Source organism: Pseudorca crassidens, chromosome 10 (genome assembly GCF_039906515.1).
Source record: "Pseudorca crassidens isolate mPseCra1 chromosome 10, mPseCra1.hap1, whole genome shotgun sequence".
Taxonomy (NCBI): domain Eukaryota; kingdom Metazoa; phylum Chordata; class Mammalia; order Artiodactyla; family Delphinidae; genus Pseudorca; species Pseudorca crassidens.
In genome coordinates this window covers 9,298,767-9,312,762 of record NC_090305.1, presented here as the reverse complement: position 1 = coordinate 9,312,762, position 13,996 = coordinate 9,298,767, and positions in this window count along the sequence as shown.

Sequence of the window (13,996 nt, the reverse complement as noted above, 5' to 3'; positions counted from 1 at the left end):
ATGTGGGATCCTCCCGGACTGGGGCGCGAACCCGTGTCCCCTGCATTGGCAGGCGGACTCTCAAGCACTGCACCACCAGGGAAGCCCCTCAGAACAATTTTAATAGAGTAGCTGGAGTGGGAGTGGAGAGGATGAACATCTGATTAGAAAAGTTTAAAAGGGAAGAGAGAAGAGGAATGGAAGAAAGATTTTTTGTTTTTGTTCTGTTTGCCTTAAGATGAGAGAAAATAAAAGCATGTTTGTAAGCTGATGGGAATGAATCAGTGGAAAACAAAATAGATGGTACAGGAAAGAGTGGAACGACTGACTTCTTGTATGGTTGTTTGAAGATTCAGATGGAGAAGAATGCAAAAGCGATCTCATAAGCTATGAAGGAGAGATACATTGCTTATCATAAAAACCACAGCAAGCAACTGAAATTGTACAAATGGGGATTGTAGAACAACATTAAAACCTAAACCATGTTTTAATATGAATAAATCTGCTGAGTCCACAACCAGTATGTAGCTTTTAACTGTAGTGATTGGAGCTATACACTAGAGATTGTAGAATATTTTCACAGGAAGATTTTATTTATCCAGGGTGTTTGGGCAATAGGATGTTTTGGCTAAGAGAATTGTACTAATTTTACCTAAAGTGGATTTGAATGGTATAAAATATACTTAACTCTAACACTGCGTCAGGTAGACTTGAATCTTTTATGATTTACACGATGCCTTAAGAAGCTGTAGGGGGTCTCATGGTTCATACTGTGAACACTGTAAAATATTGACTGAGTATAATACAAAGGCAGACAGATTCATTTTATACTAACCCTTTTATACTGATCTGTAAAAGACCAGATAGTAGATAATTTCAGCTTTGCAGGACGTATGGTCTCTGTTGCAGCTACTCCACACCATTATAGCTTAAATGTATCCATAGACAATACATAAAGTAATGAGCATATTCTGATAACATTTTATTTACAAGGGCAGACAAAGGACTGGATCTGGACTATGGGCTGTAGTTTTCCAGCCCCTGCCCTGAAAGATGAGTTAGAGAAATCTCTTAATATCAGATAAAGTCATATTACAGTTAAGGTTTCAGATCCTTAGGGACTCTTAGGTGTCATACCCGTCTGGAAGTTGTACATCTGATATAAGTAAATCCCTGACATGAAAGAGTATTGCATCATTAAGTTCTCAAGTTTTGGAGCCAGTGAAAGGCGATTTTGGATGACCTCGAGCAAGTCCCTTAATCTCTTTAAGCCTTAGTTTCCTCGTCGGTAAAATGGGGATAAGATCTATTTCATGAGACGGTTGTGAAGAGTTACGAGGGTTTTTTGTTGTTGTTATCGAATGCTTATTTTACTTATAACACATTGTTTCCCTGGATTCTGGCTTTTTTCCATTAATGTTGAGTATGAAATTTTTCACTTAGAATTTTTCTAATGTCTGTTATCCGGATGCCACATAAGTGGAGGTTTATTGTCGATGTCTTAGATAAGAGACATCACTATCAACTCTAACTTCCCCCTCCCAAATGTCTTCATTCTATCTTGATCTTCTAGATCTAATGAAAATTTTTAGTCCTAATGTGGACGTTTCTCACCGCTAATGACAGTGTCTCTGAAAGAGTCTAGTCAGCTTCAGTTCTTTGGTTCACTAGCATGGCAAACAATTAAAATCAAAATCCCCATCCAGGGTCTTCCTTTGTCTGAGCTACTGTGTTAAGATGTGGCAACTTGAGATGGAACCATGGGGTAGAGGATCCTGTTTATAAAAGTGATTCTCACTCTTGCTGGTTGTGTGAATTACAACTGCCTTCTTTGCACTTGGATCTGTCTGGACATAAAACACTAGACAAAGGAATATTCACATTCTCGTGGCTTCTAAAATGTCTGGAGATTTGGTGAGCCACACATTGCCCAGGGGCTGGTTCCTGCCCAGCTGGAGAGGACTTGGTACATCTCTGTCTAACTTAACCCTACCAAGCACTGGAGGCCACAGGGGGAATCAGTCTTAATAAATGGAGAAAACCCAACTCCCCTTTCATTTCTGTGTAGCATACCTACCCCATTCGGCACTGGGAGTCACTGCAACTCAGGGAGTAAATGGGCAGGCTCCCTGAACTTGCTGGACCAGTGATGAGTTACATCTAGAAGATAGGTACTTTAAGCCAGGATACAGTTCCTAAGATGCTATAGAAAGTACTATTTCTGTCCCTATGTTACAGATGAGGAAACTGAAGTACAGAGATGTTCATGATCTTACCATGTTAAGGAACCTTTGACTACTTTGTGCTCAAGATCACCCCTTCAAGACCGTTACACTGGACTGTCCATCAGAATGGGTCATTTGCTTCCTCTTAACTTCCATAGCGCTTGCAGATTGCATTGTAATTACCTGTTTCCTTGTCCTGGGGCTGTGCACAGTGTCTGGTGCTCAGCAGGGGTTCTGTCAACTTTTGATGAGTACATGCAAAAACAAACGGCATCAATGATACTAAGTAAAAGCAAGAAAGAACAGTCTGAGAATATTTAGAATAAAGAGTACTTGTCTCAAACTCATTAAGATGTATACGTTAACTATGTATGTTTTTTTTGCATACCCATCATAGCTCAATAACAATAAGTAAGTAAAACCAAGGGGAGCCATTGCTGTGAGGGCAGTCATTGCTGTAAGGATACTCACTGGTAAACACCACATTTTATTTCAGTTGTATTCAGCATTCCCCAATCCCACCCATGGCCTAACTCTATTGCAAAAAATAAAATAAATAAACTCAGCAAGGTGGCAAAGAAACAGTAAGAAGAGGGTCTAACAGGGACAGAGGGAAAAAACGACTCTGAACCTTTTTGTGTTGTTCTTTCCTCTTTAATTCACTCATGTTCCCCAAGTCACTTCCCCTTCATTAAGCAAATTAACGAAGAGGCTCATTGCATTTCCCTCCTGTTGTTTCTTATCTAGATGGGTGGTAAGTCCATTGGGCAGAGGTCATGTCTACACTCTACAAACCTTTCAAAAATATTTATATTATAGGTGGGGGCCAGTCCTTGTTCACAAACCTGACCCACCAGAGAAAAGAATGCAGAGTCTGTAGGAACCAACCAGCCTCCTCCACTTGTGCTCAGGTTAAACCTTCCATCCTGATGCCAGACCACAAAGAACAGAGCGCCCAGAAGCTTCCTGGAAATTGGACAGCACTGAGATGACCTTGTGTCAGTGTTGCCTTGGAGACCGTTGCAATGTGTTGGAATTGGCTGTGGAGCTGCGTGCGTGTCTGCTGCGGCTGACCTCGCCAAAGGGAAGGGCAAGGTCAAGGTTAAGAAGCCTCGGAACGATTTCTGTGTGGCATATTGATTTGGGAAAATATGTTTACACATTAAACCTCTTTTTTTGGTGCTTCCATTTTCCGACTAAATGATCTCCTCTTCTAAGATACAGCACAGTTACTTCTGTTCTCAGAGAAGGCTTGTATTATGCTGGATGGGAAGGGCACCTGTGACTGAAAACTCTGGGTATTGGACAGACCTAACTCCATATCTGTGTTAGGCATTAGAGATATGATCAGATGCCAAAGAGAGAACTTGGTTTGCCTTTCTTTTACGCCAAGCCAAGACCCATGTTCTCCATCCCTTTCCTTCTATACCACAAAAAGAAGACTGGATCTCAACACAATGGTACCGCTGTTGGATCTAAAATTCTCCTTCCATTGCCCCTGCCTCAAATGAAACCTTGGAAATCACAGCCTTGCTGGCTGTATAGATGCTTCTTATTTATTCTTAAGGAACAAAGAATTTGCCATTGACCTGATAGTAAAAAAACACCCAAACTCCTTAAACATCAGTTTTACTTAAAGGGGAGCATTTAGCCTCCCAGTCATTTCAGATAGGATTCCTGAAAGGGACTTTCTTTCATTCTTCTCTCCCTACAGGCATAAACATTCTGCATTTTAAACTTGAAACATACAATGTTATCTACTTCTGGTGTCTTATGTAACTTTTCAGGAATGTTGCAAGACTTTCCGGGCTCTGTGAGATTGGGATGGAGAAAGGAGAGAAGAGGGCTGAAGGTATGGGGGGAGGGAAAAAAAAATCAAATGTTTCCATATATCACTGCGTTGGCTGTTTGTGACAAGAAGTTATTGCAATTAAGATACAAGCCGGATGTGTGGGCTAAACACTCTCAGCTGATATCACAGGCAGTTATTGATAATGAAGACTTGGAGGAAGGGAACTGGAAAATTGTTGTCTTTAGTTGTTTCCAAGGCAAGAGGACAAACCATATGGATTAATCAAAAAATTACTTCACCTTATCTAGAAGAGAAAACTGTTTATTTTACTGCAAAAGGAATGTTTCTGTCAAGTTTTAAGTGTCAGTCTTCTAGGTTTGGGCTTTACATTGTACAGTTCACTGCATAAGCACATTGTCTCGCTTTAAACGATCATTTTGGAGTTGCTGAATGACTTGGCAAACAGCCGCAGCTATGAGAATAAGGAATAAACATTCCAGGGAGTTTACATACAGAAACCCTTGCTTACCTGGGCCACTTTAACCCAACTAAACCTGAATTTGCCTATTGGGAGAATAGGTAAATGTCCCCCTAGACTTACTAAAGCAGAATGGATTTCATTTGAAATCTTGCTACTTTCAAGCAGACATTATCAGGGAAAACCCTAAAAAAATATTCCAGAATGTCCTTTGTAAATGCAGTGCTAAGTTAATGGAATAATTAGTGAAAAGCAGAACTCTGCGAGGCTAATTTAAAAGCGAAATGTAAGAACAGAGTATCTCAGATACTAAGCAGAGAGTAAAAAAATCTGGAAATATTAATGTCATGCACAGAAAAACACAATGACAGAGTAGCAAGAGAGCATGAATCTTTCCAGAGAGCTAAACTTCAGGATCTTTTAGGAAAAAAATAAATGGTGCATGTGAAATGAGCTTTCATAATTAGACATTCACCACATGTTCTTTGCCTTCCTAAAGAAGGCACTCTGAAAATGTCCACATTTCAGATTTTTCTGAGTATGTCAGCCTGTTCAATATATCATCATCTATAGCATGAATAAGAAAGGTTACTTATCACCAATTAAACAAAAATTGGATGAAGATGATTCCTTGAAGGGTACTTATCTGTATGAAAAAGATTGGCCTGCTGGATTATTGAATTAATATACATATGGACTCATGATTATACAAATGGGGCAATATCTCACTGGGACTTTTATCAAACTCAAAATAGCCCATATCCAGTATGCATCAGCTCAGATACTCTTTAGAAATCACTCAGGTAACTTGTTTGGGTTGGAACAAATCTAAAATTACAATAAGAATTTAGGTTGCTTCAGAAAGTCCTTCCAATAATAGTGGACGGTCAGGGAATTCAGATGAGTGGTCCTGGCTTTAAAGATTTAGATAACTTTAGTGTCAAGTCTAGTTGCAGTAAAGCCCATGTTAAATTTACCTGAGTCATGGAAAATTACAATGCCCTCGTAGCATATGAAATGCATACATATCAGAAATAAGTATCTAAGCTCTCCTGTTCTCTGGAGAACTCCAGAACACAGGAAGGCACTCAGTAGACAGGACGTTTTAGTGCCACCTGTTCTTTGTGAAGGGTGGAATGATCTCCTCCAGCTTTGCTTTCCCTCTTTCCATCAACAAGTTCTCATGAGGTAACCAGATATGGAGTTCTATGTCAGACACACAGTCAGCTGACAAACAGGTTTGTGCAATAGACGCATATGAAGAAAATAACTTTCTTAGATATAAAGAGATTCTTGTGTGTTGCAGACCAATCAAAAGACCCAGTAACTGGGATAGGGAATCTTAATGCAGCTGCATTCTGATGAGGCCCTCTGTTTCCCTGGCAACGGCAGCTCTGCAAACACAAACTCTAGATTCCCTTTAACGTTACAGAGAAGAACACATAAGCGACCATAGAGGGGCTTTTATCTGAGTACATTTACAAAAAATCTTCCTATAGTTTCCCTTTTACAGGGGATGAAAGAGAAGCTTTATAACATTTTCCAGATATGGAACACATGATCACAGGGTTTAGAGGCTCTTATCCCAGTGTGTCTGTTCTATTATTCCTAGAGTGTCTTTAGAGGGTTCTTATGGAAGTTTCCAAAACCAAATTAACCATTAAACGGGCCAACCCATTAGTGAGACTCATGCCACTAGCCATTTACACGTGTGCGTACAAACATACATTTACAGATAGGTCATACTCTTCAGGAAATAGAGGGCAGGGAAGATTCTACAGCTGTCCAATATGTTACTTCCTCTTATATACTCAATTTCCAGAAAAGAAACAAATGTCATTAATGTACCACTCTTCATTTCTTCCTGCTCAACCTACACCTTACTGGGCAAAGACCACTGCTCAGAATTACACCCATTCCATGTGCTTTGCTTGCCTTCTTTAACCCCTAGTCTGGAGTAATCTGTCATTTTGCCTTTAATTTATTCTATGCAGAGTTCATTATAACTGTGGTTATTTTTTTGTAGCTCACAGAATAGCAAAATTGGAAGTAGCCTTAGATACTATCTACCCCAGTATTCTAACCTAACTAAGGCGTGACTCCTCTACCGTCCATCATTCTGTGTAGACATATAATTGCAGCATGTGCCTCCCAATGACGGGGAACCCACTCCTATGATTAGCAATTTTAATTTTAAGAGAGATCTTCCTTGTACCTAAACTTGATCCTCTGAAGTGGTACAAATTAGTTTGCTCTTTCTTTCAGAGCAGATTTTTAAAATTAATTTTTATTGGAGTATAGTTGATTTACAATGTTTTGCTAGTGTCTGCTGCAAGCAAAGTGAATCAGTTATACATGTACATATATCCATTCCTTTTTAGTTTCTATTTCCATATAGGACATTACAGAGTGTTGAGTAGAGATCCCTGTGCTATACAGTAGGTTCCTATTAGCTATCTATTTTATATATAGTAGTGTGTATATGTCAATCCCAATCTCCCAATTTATCCCTCTTCCCTCCCCCTTTCCCCCTTGGTAGCCATAAGTTTGCTTTCTACATCTGTGTCTCTATTTCTGTTTTGTAAATAGGTTCATTTGTACCATATTTTTAGATTCCACACATAAGTGATATCATATGATATTTGTCTTTATCTGTCTGACTTATTTCACTCATTATGACAATCTCTAGGTGCATCCATGGTGCTGAAAATGGCATTATTTCAATCTTTTTTATGGCTGAGTAATATTCCATTGTATATAACACCACATCTTCATTATCCATTCCTTCATTGATGGACATTTAGGTTGCTTCCATGTCCTGGCTGTTGTAAATAGTGCTGCAGTGAACACTGGGGTACATGTATCTTTTTGAATTACAGTTTTCTCTGGATATATGCCCCGGAGTGGGATTGCTGGATCACATGGTAACTCTATTTTTAGTTTTCTAAGGAACCTCCATACTGTTCTCCATAGTGGCTGTACCAATTTACATTCCCAACAACAGTATAGGAGGGTTCCCTTTTCTCCACACCCTCTCCAACATTTATTGTTTGTAGATTTTTTGATGATGGCCATTCTGACTGGTGTGAGGTGATAACCTCATTTTAGTTGTGATTTGCATTTCTCTGATAATTAGTGACCTTGAGCGTCTTTTCATGTACCTCTTGGCCATTCGCATGTCTTCTGTGGAGAATGTCTATTTAGATCAGAGCAGATTTTTAATCTAAAGGCAGATACTTTAGACCATATTTCCATTCCTCCCTTTTCAGTTAATGTTCCCTTGAAAGAAGTTTCTGATAAAGACTAGCCCGGGCCAATTCTAGAGGGAGTTGACATAGATGTATACTTGCCTCCATTTTTATAAATGATAGCTAGTGTTACTGGAGTGTTGTTTCCCTCAGGTTAGGACAATGGGGACAAATTAGACTACTCTTCTTTTTCTAGTGTAAAGAGATGAACACCATGTCATCTCCCAAAGGTCTACATGCTGTTCCTTATGGTTTACGAAATAGTAATTGTAGTAATAGTCATGTACTATGGTTTGGTAGCTCAGTCCTTTTCAGGAATTGGGCTGAATAACTGCAGAGGACTGTGGACTTCTAAAATGCAATTCAACACCCATCGATGGTAGAGAATATCAGTAATGGCATCAATTAGGACTAAATGTAACACAACACCCATAACATGAATTACCCTTTCTGTTCCCCGCAGGGGGAACTCAATCCCAGGTAAGCCCTGGCAGGAGGAGCAAGGGCATGCTCTCAGAAGGGCCTCCAGGAGCTTCCCTGGTGGCGCAGTGGTTGAGAATCTGCCTGCCAATGCAGGGGACACGGGTTCGAGCCCTGGTCTGGGAAGATACCACATGCCACGGAGGAACTAAGCCCGTGTGCCACAACTACTGAGCCTGTGTGTCTGGAGCCTGTGCTCCGCAACGGGAGAGGCCGTGACAGTGAAGAGGCCCGCGCACCGCGATGAAGAGTGGCCCCCACTGTCCGCAACTGGAGAAAGCCCTTGCACAGAAACGAAGACCCAACACAGCCAAAAATAAATAAATAAATTTATTAAAAAAAAAGAAGGACCTCCAGATATTTGTGTGCTCTGGAGAGAAGCCTACCGCTGGCACCCAGGCAGAGCTGCAGACCTTCCACCACCCTCAGGAAGCACATGGAAGAGGTTCCCACTGGACATAAACCCTGCTGGGGAAAAAAAATAATCAAAGGGGGAAGGACTGGCAATCTATAAAGCTGTGTTGCATGTGGTTTTATTTATTTATGTTGGAGAGGTTTTTCTTTTCCTTGTCTAAGGAGATCTTTCTCAGTAGTATTCGTTAGAGAATGTATAAGTGGAGTGCTCTGTTCTTGCTTCTTTCTGACTATAGGAATTTACTGATACATCCAGCACTGAATTCACCTATCTAGAAAGGGAGCTCCAAATCTCTCAAGACAAATATGTCACCTCCACTCCATCCCACCCAGGTGAAATAGAATTGCCCCTCCTCTGTGCTGTATGTTGACATCAATTTTGCAAGTGATGATGACTGTCCCTCTTGTATTGGAATTAGTGGAAGTGCCTCTTTCTCCTCCACTGGCCCGTAGGCATCTTTAGAGTGGGAACCCTGTGTTGACTTCCTGGTAGCATCCCCCAGCGATTTCCCATCCTCCCCTCACACATAGATAAACGTACTATCTTAGAAGATTGTTCTTCCAAAGACCAGCAACTTACTCTAGAAAAAGCAGTAGTAGATTCCAGAATGCTCTAGGGTAATGAGAAAATGGACCCATCCAGCCCTGCCGGTCCAAGATGGTCCTGAAGACTCCAGCCTTCCAGAAGGGGAGGTGGTAAGAAGGTCCTTGAGTATTTAAAAGACACTTACTTAAATGCACCGTAAATGAGCAACTGACTCAAGTAAAAGAAAATGTTTTCATGATTTCAGTATACCACATTTGCTTTTTCACCCCAAAGTTAAGCTAGTATACACTGAGTAGCATTCTAATGTTTATGTAATTTAACATGCCTTGAAAGAGGAGGTAGTGAGCCAATATTTTGTCTTCTCTCCATATGAAATAGGTCAGGAGAAAAAATAAAGGTTGATGTCTGCAAAACATGAAACCCTTAATAACAACTATTTTATACTAAGAAGATATGGACTTCTGATGTGTAGATACAGTTAAGAACTAAAAGGTCAAAAGTATAAGAATGAGCCCACTCCCTAAAGTAGAGCAGAAAAACAAAAACCTCAGACAGATATCCAAGATTGGAATCAGAGTGATTCTACTCCACTTCTGTGCAGTCTGGGCCTGAATCCAAACTCAAAACAATTGTAATTTCAGAAAGTCCCACCCTGAAAGACAGGTTGAATTTCCCTCTGGAGAATTGACGGGTCAGTTAAAACATGGATCTCATTGATTTAGTTACATCATCTTTATAGGCATCAGTTGTCTTTGTAATTCTCATGAAAATCCCACATAGCAGCCAAAATGGACAATGTATTGTCCAATAAAGCTTCCAGAAATGGACTGTGGATATGCAGTCTCTCCAACATCCTGTGGGAAGGTTGAGCAACGTTACCTTTGGATCTTTACCTGAGTCACTGACTCAAGCAGAGAGGCCCCCACTGGAGAGCATACATACATATGGATACACACAGAACGACACACATTTCTATGTATGTTCAAAACAGAAGACGGCACAGATGGGAAACAATGTTTGCTATGAGTCTACCGTTTTGTGTTTGGAGACGCCTGTTTCTGATTTTGTATTTATTTTTACTTGCATTTAATATTATTTTCATCTTTGGTTATAATCTATGAGAAATAAGGTATTTGTTTTTTCATTTAAACATTTGTTCTGTAGAACTGCTATTTACCAATGACAGAAGTAAGAAAAAAATTGGAAGAATTCATTTTAAGAAATCTTTATAATGACCTTAGATTGGAGGATTCATTTTTGATGATTTTAAGAATAGACTTTAGTGCCTATCTTGGTTTGGTTTCTAAGAAACCGAATCTGCCAAAATCATGAGAGAGAAGCCAGAAGAACACTTAAGCGAGTATTCTTACTTTGTAACAGTGTGGTTATTTATTTAGTAGTTAACATCTGTTCTACAGTTTTCCCAGAATGATTGTGAATATGAAATCAGATAACATATGAAAAGCATCATTACAAATTAAAAGTGCCGTAAAAATGTGCCATTATAGAAGCTTCCATATAACGGACTCTTATTTTGACATGTTATAAAACCTAAGTTTACTACAAAACAGAAATCTGAGTAGCAGTCTTTGAAATCCATTTCCAGAATTATCTTGAGACCAGACTTTCAAAATCCTTTCAAGTGGAAATGTATTAAAGAAAATAAATTAGTCTATTATGTTCTTCTTCCCCATCCTTACTTCACCAGAGACATTAGAACCTTTCTGAAGAGTTACCAGTTCAAAAGCCACTAACGGCTAGATGCCAGTATTGAATATATATAGACCAAATTCTCTAAAAATGATAGTATGAAGTGTGAATTTCCACCCATTCCCCTTTCCGTTTGTAATAAATTCATTCAGAAATATTTTTATTTCATAGAATTGACTTCTTCGTAAGTCTTCATGAAATCAGCATTAAATATTATCTCCTTTCACTTAGGAAAGAGAAAATGCATTGTACTCTGTCAACAGATAGTTACACAATAAAAATTCAACTTAAAAAAACAAGGGCTTCCCTGGTGGCGCAGTGGTTGAGAGTCCGCCTGCCGATGCATGGGACACGGGTTCGTGCCCCGGTCTGGGAAGATCCCACATGCCGCAGAGTGGCTGGGCCCGTGAGCCATGGCCGCTGAGCCTGCGCGTCCGGAACCTGTGCTCCGCAACGGGAGAGGCCACAGCAGTGAGAGGCCCGCGTACCGCAAAAAAAAACCAAAAAGCAAGTCATTGGGAACTAGGGGAAAATGGATCTTTAGGTGTTTTGAGAATGTAATGGGACAAAATGAGGAAATATTTTTTCCTCTGTCACTTTTTATTTTTTAGAGCTGTTTTAGATTTAAAGAAAAATTCAACTGGAAGTACAGAGAGTTCCCATAACCTCCCTCTCTCCTGTACTCATTTTCACCGGTTATTAACATTTTCCATTATTGTGGTACATTTGTTATAATTGATGAACAAATATCGACACTTTTTGTTTTTTTCTTGTGGTACGTGGGCCTCTCACTGTTGTGGGCTCTCCCGTTGCGGAGCACAGGCTCCGGACGTGCAGGCCCAGCGGCCATGGCTCACAGGCCCAGCCGCTCCGTGGCATGTGGGATCTTCCCGGACCGGGGCACGAACCCGTGTCCCCTGCATCGGCAGGCGGACTCTCAACCACTGCGCCACCAGGGGAGCCCTTGACACATTAATATTTACTAAAGCTCACTGTTTACATTAGGGTCACTCTTTGTGTTGTATGTTCTATGAGTTTTGACAAATGTGTAATAACATGTACCCACCATTATAGTGTCATACAGAATAGTTCCACTGCCCCTCAAATTTCTCTGTGTTCCAACTATTCATCCCTCTCACTCCACCCACCCCTGGCAATCATTCATCTTTTTATTGTCTCCATGGTTTTTTCTTTTCCAGAATGTCATAGAGTTGGAGTCATGCAGTATGTAGCCTTTTCAGACCAGCCTTTTCCAATTAACACTATGCATTTAAAATTCCTCCCTGTCTATTCATGGCTTGATAGCTCATTTCTTTTCATCGCTGAATGATATTCCATTGTATGGATATAACATGGTTTATTTAAACATTTGCCTACTGAATGACACCTTGGTTGTTTCCAATTTTTAGCAATTATGAAGAAAGCTACTATAAACAATTGTGTACAGGTTTTTATGTGGACATAAATTTTCAATTTATCTGGGTAAATACCTAGGAGTATGATTGCTGGATCATATGGTAAGACTATGTGTAGCTTTGTAAGACACTGCCAAACTGTCTTCTAAAGTGGCTGTATGAGGGAAATATTTTTAAACTATTTTTGGAAGCAGCAAATGACATATATCACATGATATGAATTCATTCGTCATTCATATATTGCAAGATATTAAAGTATATAATAGAAAAGAGTATGATGTTTTCTTAAAGGAAAGCCTAATACTATTCACATATGATAAAAAGACATATATTTTCTTAATTTATTACATAATCTTCCATTTAACCAACCAATTCCATTGTATTTCTAGTCCTAGAACAGTGCCTGACACATAGCAAGTCAATGGTGAGTGACTCTATTTGCAATACATGTATATATCTTATCCCTTATCCCATGTCCTTCCTGAATCTCAAAGTCCTTCAGCCTCAAATAAAAGCCTCCCAAAGAGCCCCCTGTTGTTGTCATGGCATCAGCACCATCTCTGCCATAGAGCCATAAAAACTCTAAGTGTGCCGGTGATGCTCACTATTTTGTTCCTCTATGGCTGGGCTGGATCCAGGACCTTGACCTAAGGCCAAGTCATTCATGTGACTGATTCCATTGTTGCTGCTGTGAGGATCAGTCTTTTAGGTTGTCACTGCAGGTAGCAGCCTCCGCTGCTTTCCCCAACCACTAAGCTACTGTACTATCCCCTCTGTAATCCCCCTCTACATACTTCTTGGGAGCAGAACTTCCTCTCTTTCTCCCTTTCTATCATCTTGCCTTCTTTCTTAATTGATTGAGTGTAACTTCTCAGGATGATAGACGTAAATAAGACACTGATTGGTCTGGAAGACCCCAAGTTTCATAGAAGGGGACAAACACGTAACCAGAAAAGTACAGGACCATGTGTTAAGTGAGATATGTGACCAAAATGCTCTCAGATCACACAGGAAGGTGGGGCAAGGTGGAGCTGAGCCTGGAAGACCTGGAAGACTTTATTTAAAACAGTTGGGAGTGTGGAAGGTGAGATTGAGTGAGAAGTGAGTCCTCCTGATAAACATATCCCGCAGAAGAAGTTAAAAAAATAGTAGCTAAAGTAGTGATGTGGAGGAAGGAAAGAATATTTTAGAATGTTCTCACAAGGCCTTCCCAAAGGGGGAGAGGCCCAGCACTGCTGGAGGCCACCGAGACTGGCAGGGTGTCCACTGGTCCCCCAGTACCTTGAGATGTGTAACTGTCCACGTGTGAGAGTTAATTGTCTCTAACTTCGCCCGAGACAAGCCCTACTTTCCGTGAAGACAAGCCTTAGTATTCTGAATAGCTCTGAATACAGGACTGAGGCAATCACTGGCTGGAAAACAAAACTAAAAAATAAATATCCTTGGTTCTTCAGATGGAAGAACCAAATCAATGCTTTAGATTCTTGGACCAGCAACATCAGCATCACTAGGACCTTGTTAGAAATGCAGATTGCCGGGCCCCATCCCAGATTTACTGGATCAGAGACCCTGGAGGTGGAGCCCAGCAACCTATGTTTTAACAAGTCCTCCAGGAATTCTGATGCCTGCTAAAGTTTTGGAACTGCTGCCTTAGACAACTGTAGTTGTCAGTGAGAGGAAGACTGAAATTTTAATCAAGGCTTTGTTT